Source organism: Schistocerca cancellata, chromosome 5, assembly GCF_023864275.1.
Source record: "Schistocerca cancellata isolate TAMUIC-IGC-003103 chromosome 5, iqSchCanc2.1, whole genome shotgun sequence".
Lineage (NCBI taxonomy): Eukaryota > Metazoa > Arthropoda > Insecta > Orthoptera > Acrididae > Schistocerca > Schistocerca cancellata.
In genome coordinates, this window is record NC_064630.1 from 313354917 (window position 1) to 313382423 (window position 27507).

Consider the following 27507-nt stretch of genomic DNA (forward strand, 5'->3'; position numbering starts at 1 on the left):
CAACAGTGCCACTGTTGGCGATATGCGCTGTTTATCTTGTTTGGAGACAACCTTATTCTATTCACTCACAGTACTTACTGTTGACAACAGCAAGGCCTACTTTAGCCTTGATCCTCAAGCTTGCATTCAGTATTGCTCGGTTTAGTCTCGGCTTGGTTTTTCCAGCAGAGTTAGTACGTTAACAGTGATATACAACGGTATGGATGGATTCACCCATGAAAAATCGGTCGATATGCATCTCGTCTTTGGGGTTCACTGAACACAATGGAAAAACGACAACGCGACGACATGCACACCTGTTCCCGCAGCGAAGGCAACCCCTTAGCCGGCCGGCCAGTGTGGCCGAGCGGTTCCAGGCGCTTCAGTCTGGAACCGCGCGACCGCTGCGGTCGCAGTTTCGAATCCTGCCTCGGGCATGGATGTGTGTGATGTCCTTAGGTTAGTTAGGTTTAAGTAGTTCTTAAGTTCTAGGGGACTGATGACCTCAGATGTTAAGTCCCATAGTGCTCAGAGCCATTTGAACCATTTTTTGAACCCCTTAGCAGTTGTGGATCTCTACGTAGGCGTCCACTAATAACATCATCATTGAGTGTTATTACGCCCTCGTGATTCCATATTTCATCCTTTTTCACTCTTGTGAAAATATTTTCACAAAACAAAGATGATTCTAGTAATAAAGCCTGTTAATTCGTAATTACATTATTACTTCGTAACGCGCCATCGGAGACCACAGGTCTTTATAACAAAATGCTCAGAAAATATCACTGAACAAACTCTGAAAATTTGTCGGTGGAGTTCTGGTTCATCCTGTATATGTGACGTGATTTGTGCTTCGTCTCTCCTCCCATTCCTAACGCTAAGTGTTCGAGTCCTCTATATGTGACGTAAAACATGAAAACAGTTTTCTTTATAACAATAATTCTACATCCACATCCATAGTGTGCAAAACACTGTGAAGTGTATGACAGAGGGTACTTCACAATGTACAAGTTATTAAGGTTTCTTCTCGTTCCATTCATGTGTGGAGTGGGGAATGAATAATTGCGCTGTAATTGGTCTAAGCTGTCCTAGTGATTGCTACAGGGCCGATGCTTAGCGTATTGTAGTATATTCACGGGCTCGTAATTTAAAGCTGGTTCCTGATACTTACTAATTAGGCTTTCTCGAGATAGTTTGCCTCCATCTTCAAGCGTCTGCCAGTTCAGTTTCATCAGCATCTCCGTCCCAATCTCCCACTGGTCAAACAAACCTGCCACCATTAGTGTTACCTCTCTCTTCTTTGTTAAATATCCTCTGTTAGTCCTAATTGATACGGATCCCACACACGTGGCCAATATTCAAAGATGGGTCGCCCGAATGTTTTCTGTGCAGTCTCCGTCGTATACTGACTGCATTTCCCTATTATCCTAACAATGAACCAAGTCGGCCCCTGCTTTACCTATGACTAACCCTGTAAGTAGGCTGTTTACGTTTTTATATTGGTAACGCCACGTAGCGCTCTGTATGAAAATCACTGGCTGTGCTGTGTGCAGTCTCTGGCTGGTTGGCATTGTTGTAATACTCGCTATTGTAGTGTTGGGCAGTTGGCTGTTAACAGCGCGTAGCGTTGCGCAGTTGGAGGTGAGCCGCCAGCAATGGTGGATGTGGGGAGTGAGATGGCGGAATTTTGAGAGCGTATGATCTGGACAGAGACAGTAAATTTGTAAGACTGAATGTCATGAACTGATATATATATATATATATATATATATATATATATATATATATATATATATATATATATATATATAATGACTTTTGAACACTATTAAGGTAAATACATTGTTTGTTCTCTATCAAAATCTTTCATTTGCTAACTATGCCTATCAGTAGTTAGTGCCTTCAGTAGTTAGAATCTTTTATTTAGCTGTCAGTATTGGCGCTCGCTGTACTGCAGTAGTTCGAGTAACGAAGATTTTTGTGAGGTGAGAATTCACGAAAAGTATAGGTTATTGTTAGTCAGGGCCATTCTTTTGTAGGGATTAATATTGTGTGTCACTTCAGTGAATGTCTGAGTACGTTCAGTTTTGCTCAGCTGTTTGAAAATCAAATAACTTAAGATGTTTATCAGCACAGTAATTCATTAATTTTTCTAAGGGGACGTTTCATCCCTATGTGATTTTTCCATTTCATATCCCTTTGAAGTGACCGATTTCAATTGTTACCCGTCGATATTGTAGTCATAGGGAAATAGGTATCTGAACACACATCTGAGTTAGAATGTAGAATTGTGTCAAAATTTCAAAGCAGTCGGAGACGCACGACCTTGAACAAACGAACATTTACATTTTTATTTATATAGATTGAGTTTGAAAGTATTTCCCTCGAATGGGATCTGCAATTTCGACGTCACTTTACTAAAATCGTCAGGATAAATATGGCTGTACGTCGAAAAGACTTTACGTAACTATAGCCCAGTTGCGCACATATGACTAAGGGCGAGGCCGTATTTCGACATCTCGTTAATACCTGTGCTGTTAGGTGCAAAAAGGAAACATACTAGAAAAAACTTTTGAACGCTGTATACACACAATGATCCCTTTGTTATGCCTCCTTCTTACAGCAAGAGATTAACATGTTCGATTTGTCTAACTAAAATACAAATGTTACCACCTACAACCCGACAACACTGCGAAACATCTGTACCAAATATTGTGTCACTTACCGCCAATAAGTAGTCGTCGACGACGGTGCCAGGTACGTACTCGAAAAGGACTGCTTTGTCTGGGGAAGTAGTGTTGCGTGGGACGACAGGTGATTGGTGATGTGTTGCCGTAGTCAATGTCAGCTGCTACCATCCAATCGCGAATGTGCCACCTGCGCGCGCACCGACTCGCTTCATTGATGCTTCGATGTTACAAGACGATGACTCGACAACCGTGTACGTAGTAGTCGAACCAGCCATCACTGGTCACTAACATTGCAGGTTTCTTAACAGAAATGTCACAATGGACTGTGCGAAAATTCTATGCGCTTACTAAGACACAAACGCAGCGAACGAACGAGCAAGACAGAAACAGAAAATCGCATTCGCTTGATCTTGTAAACTTTGCACGTCCACTAGGTTCTGCTATTAAACAGTGTCACACATGGATCTGCTGCTAAGTATATTGAATTTCTGCAAAATACTTTGGAGCTCTCGTTAGCAGTTGCTATTGTCATTACTAATCCTGTTGTAGTGTAGTGTTAAATGTAGGATATATATATATATATTCCTCTGTATACTGTATTATAAGAAATACACTGAGGTGACAAAAGTCATGGGCTAGCCATATGCGCATACACCCCTACATATGGCGGGGCTGTCATTAGCCGGCTGCTGTGGTCCAGCAGTTCTATGCCCTTCAGTCTGGAACCGCGCTGGTGCTCCGGTCGCAGGTTCGAATCCTGTCTCGGGCATGGATGTGTGTGATGTCCTCAGGTTAGGTTTAAGTAGTTCTATGTCTAGGGGACTGATGAACTAAGATGTTAAATCCCATAGTGCTTAGAGCCATTTGATCCATTTTTGGGCTGTCATTTGTACCCAGGTAATTTATGTGAAAAGGTTTCCGACGTGATTATTGACGCACGATGGGATATACAGTGGGAATTAACAGACTTGTTAACGCGGAATTGTACTTGGAGCCAGAAGCATGGCACAGGGAATTCAGTATTCCGAGATCCACTGTCTCAAGAATGTGCCGAGATTACCAAATTTTTGGCATTACCTCTCACCACAGGCAACGCAGTGGTCGACGGCCTTCACTTGACGACCTAGAGAGTTTTGCGTAGAATTATCAGTGTTAACAGACAAGCAACACTGCGTGAAATGACAGCAGAAATCGATATGGGGCGTAAGGCGAACGTATCGGTTAGGACAGCGCGGCGAAATTTGGCATTAATGGGATATGGCAACAGAGGACGGACGCGAGTGATTTTGTTAACGGCACGACATTGCCTGCAGCGCCTCTCCTGGGCTCGTGATCATATTGGTGCACTCTAGACCAGGGGCGGGCAGGAATCCGGCACGTGTGCGGAGCACTTGCACGTGTGCAGTAAACAGGTGTTCTGCGTGCACACAGCGGCAAGCTGGCCACCCGCTTCTCTCCCCTCCCCACTATACCGTCTCTCCGCTTCTTCCTCTGTAATGCGTTTTGTTTCCTGGCCTGCTTTATTGAATGAAGGAATAAGGTTAGTACTAGTGCTTGAAAGAAATCATGGTTTGAAAGAGTACCTATTACCTACGATACGTTGTATTTAATTATCACAGGTGGAGTTTACAATACGTTTAATGTCTGGAACAAAATTTCTACATACAGACAAACGCAAACAGTTACGGACATTTTCATTACTGATGTTTACTGTTAACCGAGACTTATTAATTTTCATAACAGAAAAAAATCTCTCGCAAACGTATGTCCAGCCAAACACATTATCTTCGCGGCTTCACGATGGAGACGAGGAAACTCTTGCTGTGGAAAGTTGTGATAAAAATCTATTACACGTCTTGCCAAAAGGAACTTGTCTCTCATACGAGAATTACGCTGTAGAATCTACAGTGTAGATCTGTTAATTACATTTGCAAACTGGGATGAATATCATCTACAGAAACAGCAAATTGTCTCGACAACTATTCAAAACCTTTGGATACGTATGATATATCCCCAAATCGCTTGAGAATTTCCTCTTTTATTGCACTAAGTACGGGAACATATTGAAATTTATTATATAGGCGTTCAATATTAAACTTCCGCTGACTAGCGAGAATACTGTCATTTCGAATTTTCACGTTTTTGCACAAAGAAAAAATGATTCTCCCATTCCTTTTTAAAAGATAGCAATTCCTTTTTAAAAGATAGCAAATCACCACTTCTTCGTTTCCTTGATTCACTCTGCATTTTCCTGTTCTTGAAATACAACGTTCACTACGTAGTGGTCGCTTCGCTTCAAAGTCCACAGCTTAGCCTGGTACTACACTGCCGCACCCTGCCAGCTGTCACCACAGTCCCATTCGACGATTGCACGCGAGCAGCACACGTGCAACGCTGTGTGCAGATGAGCCGCGTGCAACGTTTGCCTGCCCCTGCTCTAGACGGTTAGAAAACCGTGGATTCGTCAGATGAGTCCCGATTTCATTTGGTAATAGCTGATGGTGGGATCGAGTGTGGCTCAGACCCCACGAGGCCATGGACCCAAGTTGTTAAAGGCACTGCGCCAACTGGTGGTGGCTCCATAACAGTGTAGGCTGTGTTTATATGCAATAGACTGGGTCCTATAAACCAACTCCACCGATCGTTAACTGGAAATGGCTATGTTCGGCTAGTTGGAGACCATGTGCAGCTATTGTTGGACTGCATGTTCCCAAACAACTATGGAATTTTTATGGATGGCAATGCACCGTGTCAATAGGTCACAATTGTATATGAAGATAGTATCTGCCTTCGAAAGAACAGATACCATTGGTGACCGTGCAGCTTCTCCAGGATAAATGATAATGAAGTGAAACCCTCAGCTGCAGACAGGTGTTGTTGATATACCTCGGTCGGGGCACACATTTTCAGCCGTCCCCACTAAGGTATATCAACAACACTTGTCTGCAGCTGAGGGTTTCAGTTAATTATCATTTATTCTAGAAAGGCTCTGAGCACTATTGGACTTAACTGCTGTGGTCATCAGTCCCCTAGAACTTAGAACTACTTAAACCTAACTAACCTAAGGACATCACACACATCCATGCCCGAGGCAGGATTCGAACCTGCGACCGTAGCGGTCACGCGACTCCAGACTGCAGCGCCTAGAACCGCATGGCCACTCCGGCCGGCCATTTATTCTAGAGAAGTTGCACGATCATCAGTGGTATCTGTTCTTTCGAGTACAGTTACTATCTTCATGTATACTTAAAGGCTACCCGGCCATTGACCTTCGTCTGTGCGAATGCGCACAGGTTGCCCGAACTCTTATGGGAATCGTCACCTTAGTTGGCGCGAGTAATGAGTGGATGGGGAAATATCTATTAGGAACATTACGTATGTCGATTGTGGACAGTTGGGTATGTGGGTCTCACGGGAGGCGTGCAAGGTATAAGTCCCTGCAGTCGCGCTTCATCTGTGTCCTCGGTGGCTCAGATGGATAGAGCGTCTGTCATGTAAGCAGGAGATCCCGGGTTCGCGTCCTGATCGGTGCACACATTTTCAGCTGTCCCCATTGAGGTATATCAACAACACCTGTCTGCAGCTGAGGGTTTCAAGTAATTATCATTTAGGTCACAATTGCTCGCTATTGGTTTGCAGAACATGTTCGACAGTTCAAGCGAATGATTTGGCCACTCATCGAACATCTGTGGGACGTGATCGAAAGTTCACTTCATGCACAAAACCATGGACTGGCAACACTTTTGCAATTATGGACGGCTATAGAGGCAGCGTGGCTCCATATTTCTGCAGCGGACTTCCAACATTTTATTGAGTCCATGTCCGCCCCGATAGCTGAGTGCTCAGCGTGACGGATTGCCGTCCTACGGGCCCGTGCTCGATTCCCGGCTTGGTCGGAGTTTTCTCCGCTCAGGGACTGGGAGTTGTGTTGTCTTCATCATCATTTCATCCCCATCCGGCGCGCAGGTCGCCCAATGTGGCGTCGAACGTAATAAGACCTGCACCAAGGCGGCCGGACCTGCCCCGCAAGGGGCCTCCCGGCCAATGACGCCAAACGCTCATTTCCACAGAGTCCATGTCACGGCTAGCTGCTGCACTACGCCGGCAAAAAGAGGTCAGACACGGTATTAGAGGTATTCTATGATTTTTGTCAGCACAAGGTATAAGAGGCAACAGAGATCGACTCACAGGATACCAACGTTTTCACTTTCTAAAGAAATTAACTTTAACACTTTTTATGGCATTAACTTATGTTTACCTCTTACGTGAAGTTTCTCTGTTGCAGGCATGGCGGACAAGGTGGTGTTCAAAGTGGCGACGGAGGAGGAGAGAGCAGTTGTCCGACAGCGAATTGGGACGACAGAGGACGACATCCGGCAAGCGATGTCGAATTTACGCAGCTGGCTCGAGGCGCAACCGCACCTACCGCACGTCATGGGTCAGTCAAGGACGACAACGTATTACCATATCTGGTTCCGATCGAAGAATTCCCTTTTTGTGGCTCTTGTATTTAACTGATCTTTGCATGGTTTCATAAGCTATGCCTTAGTTTATACGACAGATTTTCATTACTTTATTTTCACACTCCAGTGATTGCATCCTGCATTTTAGTACAACAAAAAGGAAGTACCGTTTGTATTTCTTCCCGCAGTAGCTCTACAATAGCAGTTCGGCGGATGTGCTTTAGTTGCTTTGAGTGAATTGTATTGCTTCCTATAGATCTACTCTCTCTGTCTGTATAACAGGCCCTGCGTGTAATATATATATATATATATATATATATATATATATATATATATATATATATATATATATATAAGTTTTTGCATGCTTTGATTGATTACATAGTTGGTCCTAGCATAGTAATAGTATTATTATTATTATAGGAATAGTAGAAATGTAAAAAAACAGTCATACTGAACGGTTCAAAATCAACAGCAAGAACAGAGTCAAAGTAGAAAACGTCTGGGAAAAATCTGGAAAACGGGCTGTCGAAAGTCACAAGAACAACATAATTATCATGGTGGGGGCTTTCAGTCGCCAAAAAGTTATTCCATCTTAAAACAATGAAAACACACTTCAAAAACTACCTACAAAGCAAAAAAAAAAAAACCTGGGTATCATCTAACTCCAATTAGGAAGAGTTTCAAATCGTTCATTTCGCCATCTCCAGATACAATTTTCAATAAATCAACATCGTCAGAGCTAAGTAAGGAATGGATGCTGATTCAGCTCACTATCCAGCTGAGATACACATCCAATTTTTTTCCAAAATACAAAATCATTAAATAATCAGGCATGGCTAAGAAATTTAATTACGAAACTTTGAAGGCAAATGAGTATAATTTTCAAAAGATCCTAAAGAAAGTGCGTATTGTCTCCAACAACTTTACAGAGGCAATTAAGGACATTGCATTTGGAACAGCTCAACTGAACAAGCAAAGAAAGCTTAGATGGTGAAACAGTAAGTGTGAAAAAGTATTTAGACAAAAAAGAAAGCTTCGGACAACTGACATAGAAGGAAAACATGAAGCAGTTGGAAAGTGTATCGGTTTGAGAGGAAGCGAGCAACCTACGTTTCTTCCTTGTCCTTTTTTGTCTCTTCCAACCAACTTTCTTTATCTGTCTTCGTTTTTTCGAAGAATGTGTGGATCTTCTTTGTTAACCTGTCGTCATTGTTACTAGGTGTCCATAGAGTGAGCATGTCTTTTCCTGATGTCATCTATTACTTTAGAAAAGAATCAGTATAGTGTCCTATTTGGTTTCGAACTCCAGTTTGCCGTCTTTGATCTAGCTTTGCATTACCTAAAAATTTTCGCAGTATTCTTCTTTCTGTTTCCCCAGATCTTCTAATACCGCTTTGCAGCCAGATAAAAGTAGTGTTTCCGAACTACAGAGGACTGCTGGCTTTACAACTGTGTACAGCAGAGACTCACTCACCAGACGCAATAGACGGAACAACTCTGGAAATAGCTAAACAAACTCTTATAAATGGAGTATCTGAAATTAAACTTCTTGCAACAACGTCTAGTCCGTTCCACATTGTATCCGGAATCACCCAGGGAGATGGTCTGTCTCCAAGCTTATTATACAACTTTTGTTAGTGAGCAATACTTTGAAGAGAAGAAATTTAACTATAGAAGAACACTTAAAATATACTAGAAGAGACTATTACAAAGCATTCAAAATGTTGTGTTCTGTGAAGCTACGGTTTTCGTCCAGTTGGATCCCAAGGTATCATGTTACTGCTTGTCTGGTGATGGAGGTGTTTCCTAATTTAACTGCAGAGTTACTAGATAATGAAAACTGATCTTCAAGGAATACGTAAGTGATTTCCAGTTGGGCTATGGTGAACGTGTTGTTTACGCACCATCGCTATATGTGGGAAGTGACCCCATTCGCCATTTCTTACAGTTCAGCTCTAGAGCACCTCGACACCACAGTCAAAACACCATCAGCCTGCGCCACCACATTGACTTGGTCATCTTGTTCCAACTGGCACAGCAAAAGCTCGACTGCTAATTCCCAAAATCGACTCCTGTTGGCAGCCTTTAGTAGATTTTTTTATTTGTTCTGTGTGCCGGCTGACCATTCCACAGATCTACAATAATCGATGAAGCCAGCAGGTCGCGACTCCGGGCAAACAACGCGGGACACTGTATTATCTAATGTTCTCACGAACTCAATAAATATTTCATTTGTGTATTTTTTGTTCCCTGCATCTATTATTTCTGTCACCTTGTTAAATGCATCTTCAATACTTCTTCTTTCCTAAAGTCAAACTGGCACTGATTAAGTACGTGAAGATCCCTATACGAGTGTAACCTGTCAGAGGACCCCTTCCGTGAGCCTTAGCAATTTTTTAATCAAATAGATTTGTCTACTGCTTCTAGGATTAGACGGATCTTTGTCCGCAAACTTTTTTATTGTACAGCTTTTGCTAATTTCCAGATGGCAGGCACTCTACCCAATGTTAAAAAATCGTTCAGAAGTTTGGTTAAGAACAGAAAAATTTGTACTATTATTTGCGAGAACTTCAGCGTAATATTACCTGGTCCTGGAGGTTTTCCGTTTTAATTTCTTTGTGGCTAGGGCTACCTTTTCCTCAGGGAACGGTTTAGTTATGAAAGTACGAGGGTGTTCTGAAAAGTGATATCTCCAAATTTCGTACCTGAAAACTCTTAAAGCTTTTTAAATAAAACAAACGTCATTAATGTTCTACATCTTTATTCTCCATAAGTACAAATTTGTAGCCCTCTTCCGCTATGACAGTGCTTGATAAACAGCGTGCTGTAGTCAATTTCGAATTCGAACAGTTCGTCCACACATGGAGCACCCCCTCCTCCACCACGACAACGCCAGACCACACAAGATATCTGCATAACCAAACACCTTGGGTTCAGTGTCATCGATAATCCTGATACCGTACCGAACTGGACCCATCCGATTTTCTTGTTTCCGAACCTTAAAGAATGCCTTCGAGGACTTCACTTTGATACTGATAAAGGATGCAGGAAGAGGTGAGGTTGTGGCTCCGTCAACAGAGTCAAACATCTGCAGTGGCGGTATCAATAAACTGGTCTCTCTTTTGGAGAAATGTGTCCGTAGCCAGGGGGTTGGGAATTAATTGTGTAGACTTGAAGAAGAAAGATTCATAAAGTAATAACATTTGTTGTATTTTTAAAAAAGTGTAAGGGTGTTCATATAAAGACTTCTAAGACATTACTTTTCATCACGCCCTCATATTAGGGTACTGATTGTGGAGCGCATATCTATGTTGCCTGCGGAGTCGGTTGTATCTTGATCGTCGTCTCGGAGGAGTTGGCCAAGCAGTTAGTCTGTTGTCTCGATTCATGGGTCGTCTATCCATCTCCAGTTCAGTTTTTATTGTGGGTAGAATGACAGGAGGTTTGGTTTGCTGCCAGTATTTTGTACGGTTTACCCCATACATCAGTCTTTCGCTTGTTTCTCAGTTAGTTTTATCACTCGGACAATTTGTGCCGATCAAGTAGTTATTTGTTTTGGGACTTAAGATTTCTGTATAGTCGAAGTCGGGCTGCTTTGATGGCTGCAGTGCGGGACCTCTGATAGTCCCTTCTACTTCGCCTAGCACGCCGTGTAATGTCTGTCATCTCGGGTGACCGCGGCATCTTCTTTAATAACAAGATGGCAGTTTTGCGGGAACACTGTGCAACAAAACCTAAATTTCATTGACATCAGCGTTGTGCCAGGTCTAGAAATTTTCACCTTTCCTTCTGTTGTTCGCATCATTTTATAAACAAGAAAGTGGCAGTCGTTGACCGCCCATGGATATTTGCCTTAAAGTAGGCAAAGCTAAATGATCGGAAGGCCAACCTAACTGACGGTTGCCCAAATCTGAGGCCACCCTAAAGGTGCAGAAGGCTTTTCACCCATTCGAAGCGAGCCAGCAATGCGCTCAACAGAATGTACGCCGAGCTGTAGATCGTCTATTTTCTTCTTGTAGAGAGTGAAGATACCGCTTCAGATGTGTTTTTGTTTTTCAGTGCTTAGAACAAGATCAGGTTCGGGCTATTACATACCCATCGTTAGATGCGATACTGAAAGTAAACAACAGATCGAAGTTAATAATAATTTTAACATGCACTACTACACATGAGAAAACAAAAAGAAGTGGCACGTAACATTTTAGGAAACGGCTGTGGGGATAGGTGTGGTAAAACATAAGTTAGTGCCAAAGCGACTCATGACGATACAACGAGCGACTATCTGGACAAAGAAGTATCGAACTAACAAAAGGACACTTCGTGCTGTGACCCGAGCGCCGCGTTGGAGAGCATAGGATGCGGAGTACCATCAGCTAGCGCAGAGCATGGAGTAGCATACAGGAAGGACGAAGCAAACTGGGTAAGTGGAATGGAAACAGTTCTGCCATCTGTTAACAGGAAGAATTACGTGGGATCATCTAGTCTGGCCGTTCACAATTTGAATGCAAAAGGAAAAAACCATTGCAAAAGAGTTGCAAAGTAAAGGGACATACTGATAGAGGGGCAGTACAGAACCATAGTAGTAGAGCTCCTAACTGGGAGCCGCCAAATTAAAACTTTTACATAAAACAGTAAAACTAAATGAAATTTTTCCCCTTCCCAAATATTAATTTAGTGCGGTCCTATAAGCTGACATGGAATAACGTGCCATAGTCATTAGCTAAAAGAACATACACGGAAGCCACTGTTATCAAAATAAAATGTCAAGCTACTAAGCAAAATGGAAGGCAGCTAAACATTAAAGTCCTGACCGTCAAAAATCCCTATACCCATTAACAGCTGGTAGTAGTAGGAATAAAGGGACACATTCAAAATAGGAGCAATACAGTAAACTGCTTTCCGGAAGCTGGCAACTCTACATGGCTTACTTACGATAAGACATGGGTCAATTAAATTTTACATCACGTATGAAAGGCAAATTTTAATTTGGTGAGGACAAACATAATGACGCACAACAACAAGCCGTAGTCACAGGATAAAAAACTGGAAACATGTACACTTCTATTAAAAGAAGACATTTTACGCCTATGCAAGACAGAAACTTGGTGGACCTTAAAGTACTCACTATGGAAAATAGGCTGCTGCTTAAGCGAAATTCATTCATTCAAAATGCACGACGGATTATTTTCTCTAAAATATTTAAGACAGGGCCCTTATGTAGAATACGCAAAATGATACAGTCGTTGTTTGTATATGGGATGGAATGGTAATGGCCTTTCAGATGAATGGTGAGGGAAGATTTAGAACTGCCAATGTCTTGATGCTCTGTGAACCATATGCTAAAGAAACGGCCAGTTTGGCCTACGTATTCTTTTTAGCTCGATCAATCACTTCGCCATTGGTTTGGTGGCCCTTAATTGGTTGCCGGCTCTGTTAGTTCTACTACAGTTTGTATTACCCTTGTTTCAGTACGTTCCTTTATCACTTACAATGTACTCTGTTTTGTTCCTAAGTGATCTTTATTTCTGTATTCCTGAATTTTCCTGAACGTTTTTGTACTTCCTCCTTTCGTCGATCAACAGAAGTATTTCTTCTTTTGCTCATATTTTATTCGCAGCTGCCTTCCTTGTACCTATGTTTTTCTTTCCGACTTCCAGTGACTGCCCTTTTCAGATATGTCCCTTCCTCTTTAGCTGAACTGCCTATTGAGCTATTCATTACCTCAATATATATACAGGGTGAGTCACCTAACATTACCGCTGGAATCGATTCCACAGAGCGAACGTGAGGAGAGGGGCTAGTGTAATTGGTTAATACAAACCATACAAAAATGCACGGAAGTATGTTTTTTAACACAAACCTACGTTTTTTTAAATGGATCCCCGTTAGTTTCGTTAGCACATCTGAACATATAAACAAATACGTAATCAGTGCCGTTTGTTGCATTGTAAAATGTTAATTACATCCAGAGATATTGTAACCTAAAGTTGACGCTTGAGTACCACTCCTCCGCTGTTCGATCGTGTGTATCGGAGAGTACCGAATTACGTAGGGATCCAAAGAGAACAGTGATGGACCTTAGGTACAGAAGAGACTGGAACAGCACATTAAGTCCACATGCTAACACCTTTTTATTGGTCTTTTTCACTGACGCACATGTACATTACCATAAGGGGTGAGGTACACGTACACACGTGCTTTCCGTTTTCAATTACGGAGTGGAATAGAGTGTGTCCCGACATGTCAGGCCAATAGATGTTCAATGTGGTGGTCATCATTTGCTGCACACAATTGCTATCTCTGGCGTAATGAATGTCGTACACGCCGCAGTACATCTGGTGTAAAGTCGCCGCAGGCTGCCACAATACGCTGTTCCATATCCTCTGGGGTTGCAGGCACATCACGGTACACATTCTCCTTTAACGTACCCCACAGAAAGAAGTCCAGAGGTGTAAGATCAGGAGAACGGGCTGGCCAATTTATGCGTCCTCCACGTCCTATGAAACGCCCGTCGAACATCCTGTCAAGGGTCAGCCTAGTGCAGGTGCACCATCATGCTGATACCACATACGTCGACGCGTTTCCAGTGGGACATTTTCGAGCAACTTTGGCAGATCATTCTGTAGAAACGCGATGTATGTTGCAGCTGTTTGGGCCCCTCCAATGAAGTGAGGATCAATGAGGTGGTCGCCAATGATTCCGCACCATACATTTACAGTCCACGGTCGCTGTCGCTCTACCTGTCTGAACCAGCGAGGATTGTCCACGGACCAGTAATGCATGTTCCGTAGATTCACTGCCCCGTGGTTTGTGAAACCCGCTTCATCGGTAAACAGGTAGAACTGCAACGCATTCTCTGTTAATGCCCATTGACAGAATTGCACTCGATGATTAAAGTCATCACCATGTAATTGCTGATGTAGCGACACATGAAACGGGTGAAAGCGGTGAAGATGCAGTATGCGCATGACACTACTTTGACTCAGTCCACCGGCTCTCGCAATGTCCCGTGTACTCATGTGTGGGTTCATGGCAACAGCAGCTAACACACCAACTGCACCCGCTTCTCCTGTGACGGGCCTGTTACGGACTCGTTTGCGTGCTACGACCATACCTGTTGCATACAGTTGGCGGTAGATGTTTTGCAATGTGCGGCACGTTGGATGCTCTCTGTCCGGGTACCGTTCTGCATACACCCTGCAGGCTTCAGCTGCATTTCGTCGACACTCGCCATAGATGAATATCATCTCCGCCTTTTCAGAGTTCGAATACAGCATGGTCACAGTTCCTACAACACTACACTATCACAGGCGTCTGGTAACACGGTGTACTACTGTTGTTCTGCGTGCGGAGACGAATGCAGAATAACAATAGCAGCAAGCGCTACATGCGGACACTGCGACAGCTACACCAAACCACAACAGTGCACTACAGCCACACTCGTAAACACGGTCGTCATCGTAAACATGTCCCTGCAGATGCTGCTCGCCGACCGTGGCCCGTGTTTGTTACAACACGCAACTGAACGTCGGAGGTTTCAAGCGTCAACTTTAGGTTACAATATCTCCGGATATAATTAACATTTTACAATGCAACAAACGGCACTGATCACGTATTTGTTTATATGTTCAGATGTGCTAACAAAACTAACGTGGTTTCATTTTAAAAAACGTAGGTTTGTGTTAAAAAACATACTTCCGTACATTTTTGTATGGTTTGTATTAAACAATTACACCAGCCCCTCTCCTCACCTTCGGTCTGCGGAATCGGTTCGTCAGTATTTGATGTGGTTTACGAAATATATCCAGCGGTAACGTTAGGTGACTCACCCTGCATATAGCCTCAGAGAACTTCAAACGAATCTCTTCATATCTTAGTACTTCCGTATCTCATTTCTTTACATATTGATGTTTCCTGACAAGTCTCTTAAACTTCAGCCTACTCTTAATCGCTACTACGTTGTGATCCGAGTGTATCTGCTTCTAGGTATGCCTCACAACCCAACGTGTGATTTCAGAATCCCTATCTGACCATAATGTAATCTGACTGACATCTCTCCGTATCTCCCACCCTTGTCCGAGTATACCTCCTCCTTTATGATTTTTGAGCAGAATATTGTCTATTACTAGCTGAAATTTATTGTAGAACTCAATTATTCCCTCTCGCCTCTCAGTCCTAGTGTCAAGCTCATATTCTCTTGTAAAGTTTCTTCTGCTTCATCCCCTACAACTGCATTCCATTGCGCCATAATAATTGGATTGTTTATGTTCCCTCTTACGTACTTTACCACCAGTTCAACATCCTCATGTACTCTTCCTGTCTCTTCATCTTATGCTTTAGACATGGACATGTATACATGAACATTGTTGTTGTTGTTGGTTTTCGGATGAGAGTAATCCTATCACTGGACAGTTCCAAGGAACTCACCTTTCACCTGCCTTTGTATTAATGACGAATACTACTCCTATTATACTACTCTCCGCTGTTTTTGATGTCACCCTCTATTCGACTGACCAGAAATCCTTTCTCCTTTCCGCTTCATTTCACTGACCCCCCTATATCTAGACTGAGCCTCTGCATTTCATTTTCAGTTTTTATATCTTTTTTTCGGGGGGGGGGGGGGGGGAGGTCATCAGTCTTCTGACTCGTTTGATGCGGCCCACCACGAATTTCTCTCCTGTGTCAACCTCTTCATCTCAGAGTAGCACTTGCAACTTACGTCCTCAATTACTTGCAGGATGTGTTCCAACCTCTGTCTTCCACTACAGTTTTTGCTCTCTACAGCTCCCTCTAGTAACATGGAAGTCATTCCCCTCACATCTTAACAGACGTCCTATCATCGTTTCCCTTCTCCTTGTCAGTGTTTTCCTCATATTCCTTTCCTCTTCGATTCTGCGCTGAGCCTCCTCATCCCTTACCTTATCAGTCAACGTAAGTTTCGACATTCGCCTGTAGCACCACATCTCAAATGCTTCGATTCTCTTCTGTTCCGGTTTTCCCACATTCCAGACGCAGATTCTTAGAAATTTCTTCCTCAAATTAAGGCCTAGGTTTAACACTAGTAGACTTCTATTTGCCAGTAATGCCCTTTTTTCCAGTGCTATTCTCCTTTTGATGTCTTCCTAGCTGGTTATTTTGCTGCCTATGTAAAAGAATTCCTTAACTTCATCTACTTTGTGACCATCAGTCCTGATGTTAAGTTTCACGCTGTTCTCATTTCCGGTACTTCTCATTACTCTTGTCTTTCTTCGATTTACTCTCAGTCAATATTCTGTACTCATTAGACTGTTCATTCCACTCAGCGGCCGCTCGGGATAGCCACGCCGTCTAGGGCGCCTTGCCATGGCTCGCGCGGCTCCATCGCCGTCGGAGGTTCGAGTCCTCCCTCGGGCATGGGTGTGTTTGTTGTCCTTAGCGTAAACTAGTTTAAGTTAGATTAAGTAGTGTGTAAGCCTTGGGGCCGATGACCTCAGGAGTTTGGTCCCATGGGAACGTACCACAAATTTCCAAATTTTCCATTCAGCTAATCATGTAATTCTTCTTCACTTTCACTCAGAATAGCAATGTTATCAACGAATCGTATCATTGATATCATTTCAATCTGAATTTTAATTCCACTCTTGGACCTTTTTTTAATTCCATCATTGCTCCTTCCATGTACAGATTGAACAGTAGGGGCGAAAGACTACATCCGTGTCTTCCACCTTTTTTAATCAGAGCACTTCATTCTTGATCGTCTGCTCCTACTATTCCCTCTTAACTCTTGTACATATTGCTTATTACCCGTCTCTCCTTATAGCTTACCCCTATTTTTCTCAGAATTTCGAACCTCTTACACCATTCTATGTTGTCTAACGCTTTTTCCAGGTCGACAAATCCTATGAATGTGCCTTGATATTTCTTTAGTCTGGCTTCCATTATCAACCGCAACGTCAGAATGGCCTTTCGGGCGCCTTTACCTTTTCTAAAGCCAAACTGATCGTCATTTAGCACATCCTCAATTTTCTTTTCCATTCTTTTGTATATTTTCCTTGTTAGCAACTTGGATGCATGAGCTATTTAGCTGATTGTGCGATAATCCTCACACGTGTAAGCTCTTGCAATCTTGGGAACTGTGTGGATAATATTTTGCGAAAGTCAGAGTCATACATTCTACACACTAACGAGAGGAGTCGGTTCGTTGCCACTTCCCCCAATGATTTTAGAAATTCTGATGGAATGTTATCTACCTGTTCTGCCTTATTTGATCTTAAGTCCTCCAAACCTCTCTTAAATTCTGAGTCTAATACTGGATCCCCTATCTCTTCTAAATCAACTTCTGGTTCTTCTTCTATTACATCAGACAAATCTTCCCCCCTCATAGAGGCCTTCAGTGTACTCTTTCCACCTGGCTGCCTTCTCCTCTGCAATTAACAGTGGCGTTCCCGTAGCACTCTTTAAGCTACTAACCTTGCTTTTAACGTTACCGAAGGTTGTTTTGACTTTCCTATATGCTGAGTCAGTCCTTTTGACAATCATTTCTTTTTCGGTTTCGTCTTAGCTTCCTCGCACTTCCTATTTATTTCATTCCTCAGCTACTTGTAATTCTGTTTCCTGAGTTTCCCGGAACATTTTTCTGTTTCCTCCTTTCATCTATCAACTGAGGCATTTCTGCTGTTACCCGTGGTTCCTTCGCAGTTACCTTTTTCGTACGTATGTTTTTCTTTCCAACTTCCGTCATCCCTTAGTACTTCCGCATCCGACTTCTTTGCATATTGATTCTTCTTTACTAATCTCTTGAACTGCAGCCTACTCTTCGTCACTACTGTATTGTGATCTGAGTCTATATCCGCTCCTGGGTACGTCTTACAATCCAGTATCTGATTTCGGAATCTTTGTCTGACCATGATGTAATCTAACTGAAATCTTCCCATATCACCCGGTCTTTTCCAAGTATAACGACTCCTCTTGTGGTTCTGGAACAGAGTATTCCCTATTGCTAGCTGACATTTATTACAGAACTCAATTACTCTTTCCGATCTCATTCCTTGTCCCAAGCCCATGACTATTAGATTTTCATCTCCCTTGATGTACAGTATTAGCCTTTCAATATCCTCATATACTTTCTTCATCTTCAGCTTGCCATATCGGCATGTATACCTGAACTGTCGTTGTCGGTGTTGGTTTGCCATCGATTCTGATAAGAGCAACCCTATCACTGATCTGTTCTCTTTGCCCTACCTATCTATTTGTAGTGGGTCCTACCCCCGTTAGACCATTTTTGCTGCTGCTGTTGATATTACTCTATACTCATCTGACCTGAAATCCTTGTCTTTTTTTTATTTCACTTCACTGATTCCTACTATCTAGATTGAGTCTTTCGATTTCCCTTTGCACATGTTCTAGCTTCCCTACCACATTCGAACTTGTAAAATTCCACGCCCCAAATCGTAGAACGATAGTCTTCTGTTCATTAATCAATCTTTTACTCAATGTCGTTTCACCTTTGGCAGTTCCCACCCAAAGATCCGAATGGGGACTAGTCTGCAATCTTTACCCAATGAAGAGATCATCATGGCACTTTTTTCAATTACAGGCCATATTTCCTGTGGATACACATTATTTGTCTTTAATGCAGTGATGTCCATTGCCGTCTGCATTCTCATGGCAGTGGTCATAGCTGAATCTACCGCGTTTTAGAAGCAGTATCCCACCCTAAAGGCAACAGAGTGCTCTGAACCTTTGTCCGCTCCTCCGCCTTCTTTGACATGGCTGTTGGCAGGAGGAGGGTGACTTCTTTTCCGGAAGTCTTTGTCCGTCATTTCTGATGATTTTTATTCCAAATTTAATCTGTGGTATGATTAGAACCTGGTACCCAGGACGTTTTGATTAGTAGTCAGAGACACTGGCCCTAGAGGACAGCCACGTTACCATACAAGGAGCTTATTTGCCAGAAATTTAATGTCTTGTACAGCACCATCACATTTGCAACACTCAAGTAACGTCTTGTAACTTCCCCCTCACTTATCGACCTTAATGACAGTGAAAAATTAAACCGCGTGTACCGAATGGAAATTTGGGAAAAGCAATCGTCACCGAAGTTAATCTTTTGGTAAAGTGGCAGGAAAGGGTTACATCTAAATGAAAGGAAAAATGCAAATGAAACTGGTGGAAATTAATTTTGAAAAGGGGTAAAGTTAATAAAGAAAGTAAATGTGCGGCCGTTACGTTAACAAGTAACTAGCGGTAATTAGATATTTGAGATTTGGGGGAAATTACGGTCGCCAGTCCTAAGGGCAATTACTATAGTAACTGAAAAAGAAAGATTATCACACATATAATTAGCACTAGAAGCGTGGCAACTGAAGGTTGACAAGTGTAGTGTGAAAACTGAAAGTTTGTCAGAAGTAATAAATTTCGCTACACTCTGACTTAGTTTAGCAAAAGAATTAATAAAACCGGAAAATCGAAAGTTAATTTAGTGACTGAAGCTGATAGTGAGCTTTCTTTCTGAAGCACATCGAAATTTAGTAAAATACGGTTAGTCTTGGACTACCTCAACAATCATTTCAAAAGCTACTTGAATCTACACAATTTAGAAATAAGAGATTTAACTTTGAACTTGAATTAAATGATTCTGAACAATTAACAATAGTAAAATTTAGTACGTACCAAGCTGAGCTGCAGTCACAGGTAAGCTAAAATACGGTAACAAAACTCGCACTCTTAATTTGTGCTAGTGTAATCTAACTATTGTAGCCAGCTATGAGTACTTTAACTGAACTTTGAAATTAAAGCAGCGAAATTGAATTATATTACTTTAATGCTGGCATTTGAATTTCAACGACACTCTGGTTCATTTCGGAAAAGGAAGGGACCCTGCTTGGCAATGCAATTGGGACAATGAGCAACAAAGGTTCATGCTAAGTTGCTGTAATTTTGTGATGCAACAATTTTAAAAGTTTGAAAAGCTGAGGTCTGCCATACAGTTCTAAAACTTTACGTGCTTCCAGTCTTCCTTGTTGGTTGATTGAAGGTTTGAAGCCGTCGATCAAGGAGGTGGCGACAGTCACTCATTGTCGGCCGTCGCTGTTGCAGAAGCTGGATGTTGGCGCGCCTTCTTCTCGACACGGTCACCAGACGAAACGGGCTCTTGATGTGGGCCAGCTAATGCTTCCCGTCCGCGACACCATGTCAGAAACTATCATCGCAAGTCGAGCGCAATTACATGCTGCCAAACCCTGAAAGCGCGGCAACTCGCGGGAGCTTCACACAACACACCTGCTCCACTGCACCACCCCAGCCAGACTCCCCCTCTCTGCCCGCGCTCCACGCGACAGAGTTAACACTACCAAAGATCCTAAACACTTTGGTTCTCCACACGACCTATCGATGTATTCGTTCGATAGCATAGTTTTCCCTAGGCCAGACCCAGCGTATAAATACAAATAATATTCACGAAACAAACCAACATAAATGCATATATATATATATATATATATATATATATATATATATATATATATATATATATATATATATACAAACAATAAAACAATTACAATATATAAAGAGACAGAAATGTCATATCTTCAGGTGACAAAATAAGGAAAAAAAAATTGCAGTGCAATAGATGGAAATAGGAGGATATGCATTTCCGGCGTTACAGTCTAAACATCAGTATCAACCGTTAGATCACAACTGTTTACATTTACGTCGTAAATGAAATGTAGAATGAAATGTATCCTTTGTTAATAAAAAAAGTCAGGCTCACTTTAGTTTTATCGATTACAGTGCCATCTACTACGAATGGAAAACAATGGTTTGAGTAAGCTGTACGTACCTTTTGGCGTAGAATATGGATAAGCAATAAAAGGAGGTGAGGGGGGTTCCCATCTGAAAATACGAAGCTGAACACGCCGACCTGGAGGTATGGTTAGGAAGAGCCAATTGTAACACGAACGGATGTTCCCTTTACTAATAATGAGTTTTCACATAGAATATTTTTTTCGTACGATGCGCCGTTTTCGAGATATTTAGTTGTCTCAAGGTAAAACAAACAATATCTATATTAAATAAATGACTTCTGCAATAAGTTAAATACGTGTCAAATGACATGTGGCACTATATGTGGAAATTTAGTTAAAAGACAAAATCCTTATACATACGTAAGTGAGACTTGGACAATAACTAAGAAAGACCGAAGTCAGTGCAAATGCAATTTTTAAGATCTAGTCTGAGAGATCAAATAAAGAATTCTGAAATAAGAAAAGAATTAAATATAATGAAAGATGAGAAAACTGGATCGCAAAATGAAAGAAGCGTATTGAAAGACTGGGGCCAGCAAGAATAGTACGACACAGTGGACTATAGACCTGTAGGAAAAAAAGATGCATGAAGACGAAGAGAAAGGTGGCTTTTGTGAAGACGGAACGGGCTATAGCGCTACTCCTTGAAATGAAGTGAAACTGTATTTACACAAATCTGTAAACACGACGCTAAAAAGCAGTAAGAAATATAATTTAGATGAAAAATTAGTTACTATATTGTTACTTTTGCAGAAAGATCACGAGCAGTGTCGCAGATTTATACGCTCATTTTCATAAGTTTCAAGCACCACGCTTTCTTATGATCTGTAAATGAATAGCATATAAACACACACAAACTATATGTACGCAGCCAGCAAAATGACATTTCCATATCTTTTGCATCCAAATCCTATAAACGACGGATAAAAAAGCTTTTACGCCCACGTAAGAGATATCGAAGTTATATTTTGCAGACATTTTTGGACACTGCACTGTTGAAACATTCTGCGTAACATGTGATAAAAAGAACAGCTAACTACGAGCACATGCTGAAAAGTAATGCCTCAGAATTTTTTATGTGTAGACCCTTAAATCTTTTTTAAATAAAACCGTTATTAACTCCGAATTGTAGAGCGCAACATGGCGGTGTGTAACGTAACTATATCGGTGTGTAGGCAACAGCATGCTGTAGTCGACTTTCTGATAGCACGCATTCGCCCACACTAGTAGCACCTTCTCCTTCAGCAAAACAATGCCAGACCACACACGAGCGCTCAACGTCTGCAACAATCTGATACCTTTGGTTCACTGTAATTGATCATCTTCCTTACAGTCCGACTTGGCCCCTTCCGATTTCCATCTGTTTCCATTACTTAAATAACACCTTCAAGTTTTTCACTTTGATAGTGATGAAGCGGTGAAAGCAGAGATGTGGTTGTGGCCCCGCAAGAAACATTCTACAGTGACGGTATCAGCAAACTGGTATCTCGTTGGGACGTTTTTACATAAAAACTTACGAGGCATTAGTTTTTAGCACGCCCTCGTATATCTAAAATGAATTGGTTTTTTTTAATTATTTTAATTATGCAGTCCCTCTGTGGCAGCACGAGATCTTTCCTTGTCTTCGTAGCTCATAGCTGCGTGTGTTTGTACCGTCTTGGAAGGATTGTAATGTGACCACAGTAGTTCGCTTTTAATCACAGCAGATGCAGTACATCGTCTGTCCTTTTAAATTTCATGGATTTCTGAATAATAACAGACTAACATATTTTTCCCTTCAGCCCTCACACCTTGCTTCTTCCATCAGCTGACGGTCGTCTGGAGCGCTTGTACGTTAGCTGCAAGTGCAGCATTGAGAAGACGAAGAAGACGTTGGACGCCTACTACACTCTCAAGAAGAAATTCCCGGATATCATGATGAACAGGGACCCTGCCTCACCAGAAATAACACAACTCCACAAACAGTTGTAAGAAAATTCTTTAACATTTTAATAATTTAAACGGACAAAACAAGAGTAGGATGAAAGGTGTTCTGATATTTGAGGTGTTCCACTTATCTATAAGCAACATTATTGGTAGATAAAATTATTATATCTAGGTGTGTTCGAAGACACAGTTGAAGAATCAGCTACAAGCCAAGACGGCGGTGGAAGAAAATTTAAAACTGAAAGATGGCACTGGCGGGAAAGTTAAAAATGCAAGATGGTGGCAGTGGCAGTAAATTTAAAAAAAAGGCAAGATGGATGAACTAGCCCAGTGGTGCTTTCTATCCCCTCCACTTCCTTCACTCCCTATCACCTTCCCCCTCCACTCTCCACACAGTCTCAGCGTAGTATTTTAACAGCTACTAAACTGAAGCAGCCAATCACAGTATAGCATTTTAATGGGCATTAAAACGAGGCAGCCAATCAAAGTATGGCTGCCAAATCACGTATGCTTCATTTAAATTGCGTAAAAAAGGTCCCAAACTAAAAAAAAAATATTTGAGCTTCAACGAAATTACGTAAAAAGATGATATGTTCAAAGATATAGATAACACTCCTGGAAATTGAAATAAGAACACCGTGAATTCATTGTCCCAGGAAGGGGAAACTTTATTGACACATTCCTGGGGTCAGATACATCACATGATCACACTGACACAACCACAGGCACATAGACACAGGCAACAGAGCATGCACAATGTCGGCACTAGTACAGTGTATATCCACCTTTCGCAGCAATGCAGGCTGCTATTCTCCCATGGAGACGATCGTAGAGATGCTGGATGTAGTCCTGTGGAACGGCTTGCCATGCCATTTCCACCAGGCGCCTCAGTTGGACCAGCGTTCGTGCTGGACGTGCAGACCGCGTGAGACGACGCTTCATCCAGTCCCAAACATGCTCAATGGGGGACAGATCCGGAGATCTTGCTGGCCAGGGTAGTTGACTTACACCTTCTAGAGCACGTTGGGTGGCACGGGATACATGCGGACGTGCATTGTCCTGTTGGAACAGCAAGTTCCCTTGCCGGTCTAGGAATGGTAGAACGATGGGTTCGATGACGGTTTGGATGTACCGTGCACTATTCAGTGTCCCCTCGACGATCACCAGTGGTGTACGGCCAGTGTAGGAGATCGCTCCCCACACCATGATGCCGGGTGTTGGCCCTGTGTGCCTCGGTCGTATGCAGTCCTGATTGTGGCGCTCACCTGCACGGCGCCAAACACGCATACGACCATCATTGGCACCAAGGCAGAAGCGACTCTCATCGCTAAAGACGACACGTCTCCATTCGTCCCTCCATTCACGCCTGTCGCGACACCACTGGAGGCGGGCTGCACGATGTTGGGGCGTGAACGGAAGACGGCCTAACGGTGTGTGGGACCGTAGCCCAGCTTCATGGAGACGGTTGCGAATGGTCCTCGCCGATACCCCAGGAGCAACAGTGTCCCTAATTTGCACGCCCCACGTGTTGAGCAATTCGGCGGTACGTCCACCTGGCCTCCCGCATGCCCACTATACGCCCTCGCTCAAAGTCCGTCAACTGCACATACGGTTCACGTCCACGCTGTCGCGGCATGCTACCAGTGTTAAAGACTGCGATGGAGCTCCGTATGCCACGGCAAACTGGCTGACATTGACAGCGGCGGTGCACAAATGCTGCGCAGCTAGCGCCATTCGACGGCCAACACCGCGGTTCCTGGTGTGTCCGCTGTGCCGTGTGTGTGACCATTGCTTGTACAGCCCTCTCGCAGTGTCCGGAGCAAGTATGGTGGGTCTGACACACCGGTGTCAATGTGTTCTTTTTTCCATTTCCAGGAGTGTATTTCAACACCAGAATGATATGTAAGATTCACTTGATCTAGCGGCATGTTCAAAGACAGTTGCCTGTGTATTTTGTAAATTGGTATCATCGTGCGCACACGCGCACGCGCTCACGCACACGCGCACGCACACACGTGCACACGCGCACGCACCCACGCGCGCACGCGCACACGCGCACACGCGGACGCGCACACGCATCTGATAAACATGTTATGGACTTAGGTGCAACTCCTAGCTGGATAGTTGAAAGAGAGGTAGAGGGAAGGTTGGAGACATTGGGAGTAGTATGTGAGGACAGAGAGAGAGAGCTCATCATTTCAGCGTGTAGTACTTCATTACATGTCCGGATACTAAGAGATAACACATGCCAACTTCACTAATATTATGTCAGATTCCATGTCTCTCCTCTCTCTCTCTCTCTCTCTCTCTGTCTCTTTATATATTTATATATATCCTGAATGACTGCATGAGATACAACCAATAGATTACAGAGGAAAAAGAAGAAAAAACTCAAACAAAAGTACTGGAGATACAAATTTTCTTTTAAGGAAGATTACACTTCAAAGAAAGCTGGATACACACTTGGTTGACAGTGCATATTTGGATACATCATTCAGCACAGGCTATTATTTTAAGTCTTGCTACGATGGATTTAGTCAGGACTTAAATTGTACAACGTTTTTACATTTCTCAGTTAAAGTTCACATTTTTGTTGTCTGAGCAATTGCCATGGACGTTTTTTGATCACATTACAAATTACATAATTACCGATTTATCGAATAGTGAACATCATATTTGAAATTGGACTATCTCAAAATAATAATGCATTTTCCTGGTGATTGCGAGTATAATCAAATCGGTCAGGAAGAAGTATTTTTGTATGAGTGCCGCAATTCACATCAGTTACAAAGGTGGTAGTGAGCCTGAACTACAATTTACAGTGACAATCTACAATTTACATGAAACTTCCTGGCAGATTAAAACTGTTTGCCGGACCGAGACTCAAACTCGGGACCTTTGCCTGGGTACAATTTACATTCTTCAAACATACACTATTTACTTTTTGCAGGGATCTAGGTTATTTATAAGAAAATCATCATCGTCAATGAGTTCACAATATCTGGAAGTATAAAACATTAATCATTTGTGGAGACAAATTTAGTTTGCGGTGTTTAACGGCAAACACTACATGGTACTTTGTTTGAATTACATGTTGCACAGTTCTTTTCACTTCTGAATCTAAAACACATTGCCTGTTGACGATAATAAACATTAACAGAATGTTTTGCACCTTTTGTCCCTCCACATTACGTGTCCATAATCAATCTCAGTGCATACATTTTTGCTAATTTTTTTTCTTGACAAGTGGAATATTGCATTTGTTATTTACTCGGAAAAATGAGGTAGTAGACTTTGTATGGATATCACTCCTGCTATCCTGAAAATATTTGGAGTTTTAATGTGATAAATTACGCTATCGGTGTTAGTATGGCACAGTTTTACATGATTATCTGGAAACTTTTTTAATATGTAACTATAATAGAAGCCGACCTCGGGGAAGATCGGTTAGGGTACCGTAGAAATGTTGGAACACGTGAGGCAATACTGACCCTACGACTTATCTTAGAAGAAAGATTAAGGAAAGGCAAACCTACGTTTCTAGCATTTGTAGACTTAGAGAAAGCTTTTGACAATGTTGATTGGAATACCCCCTTTCAAATTCTGAAGGTGGCAGGGGTAAAATACAGGGAGCGAAAGGCTATTTACAATTCGTACAGAAAGCAGATGGCAATTATAAGAGTCGAGGGACATGAAAGGGAAGCAGCGGTTGGGAGGGGAGTGAGACAGTGTTGTAGCCTCTCCCTGATGTTGTTCAATCTGTATATTGAGCAAGCAGTAAAGGAAACAAAAGAAAAATTCGGAGTAGGTATTAAAGTCCATGGAGAAGAAATAAAAACTTTGAGATTCGCCGATGACATTGTAATTCTGTCAGAGACAGCAAAGGACTTGGAACAGCAGTTGCATGGAATGGATAGTGTCTAGAAAGGAGGATATAAGATGAACATCAACAAAAGCAAAACGAGGGTGATGGAATGTAGTCTAATTAAGTCGGGTGATGCTGAGGGAATTAGATTAGGAAATGAGACACTTAAAGTAGTAAAGGAGTTTTGCTATTTGCGGGAGCAAAATGACTGATGATGGTCGAAGTAGAGAGGATACAAAATGTAGACTGGCAATGGCAAGGAAAGCGTTTCTGAAGAAGAGAAATTCGTTAATATCGAGTATAGATTTAAATGTCAGGAAGTCGTTTCTGAAAGTATTTGTATGGTGTAGCCATGTATGGAAGTGAAACGTGGACGATATATAGTTTAGACAAGAAGAGAATAGAAGCTTTCGAAATGTGGTGCTACAGAAGAATGCTGAAGATTGGATGGGTAGATCACATAACTAATGAGGAGGTATTGAATAGAATTGGGGAGAAGAGGAGCTTGTGGCACAACTTGACTAGAAGAAGGGATCGGTTGGTAGGACATGTTCTGAGACATCGAGGGATCATCAATTTAGTATTGGAGGGCAGCGTGGAGGGTAAAAATCGTAGAGGGAGACCAAGGGATGAATACACTAAGCAGATTCAGAAGGATGTAGGCTGCAGTAGGTACTGGGAGATGAAGAAGCTTGCACCGGATAGAGTAGCATGGAGAACTGCATCAAACCAGTCTCAGGACTGAAGACCACAACAATTAACTATAACGAAAGTCGATAAGAAGGGTTTTCGAA

General features: G+C 42.3%; 1 protein-coding gene across 1 annotated transcript in view; it reads left to right on the forward strand.

Moving 5' to 3' along the window:
- The window catches only part of LOC126187637 (alpha-tocopherol transfer protein-like), a 139436-nt gene that overhangs the window by 14796 nt on the left and 97133 nt on the right, over nucleotides 1–27507 (forward strand). The window contains exon 2 of the mRNA XM_049928835.1: nucleotides 6955–7107. The gene's annotated coding sequence lies outside the window, so the exon portion shown is untranslated. The remainder of the gene's footprint in view (nucleotides 1–6954; nucleotides 7108–27507) is intronic.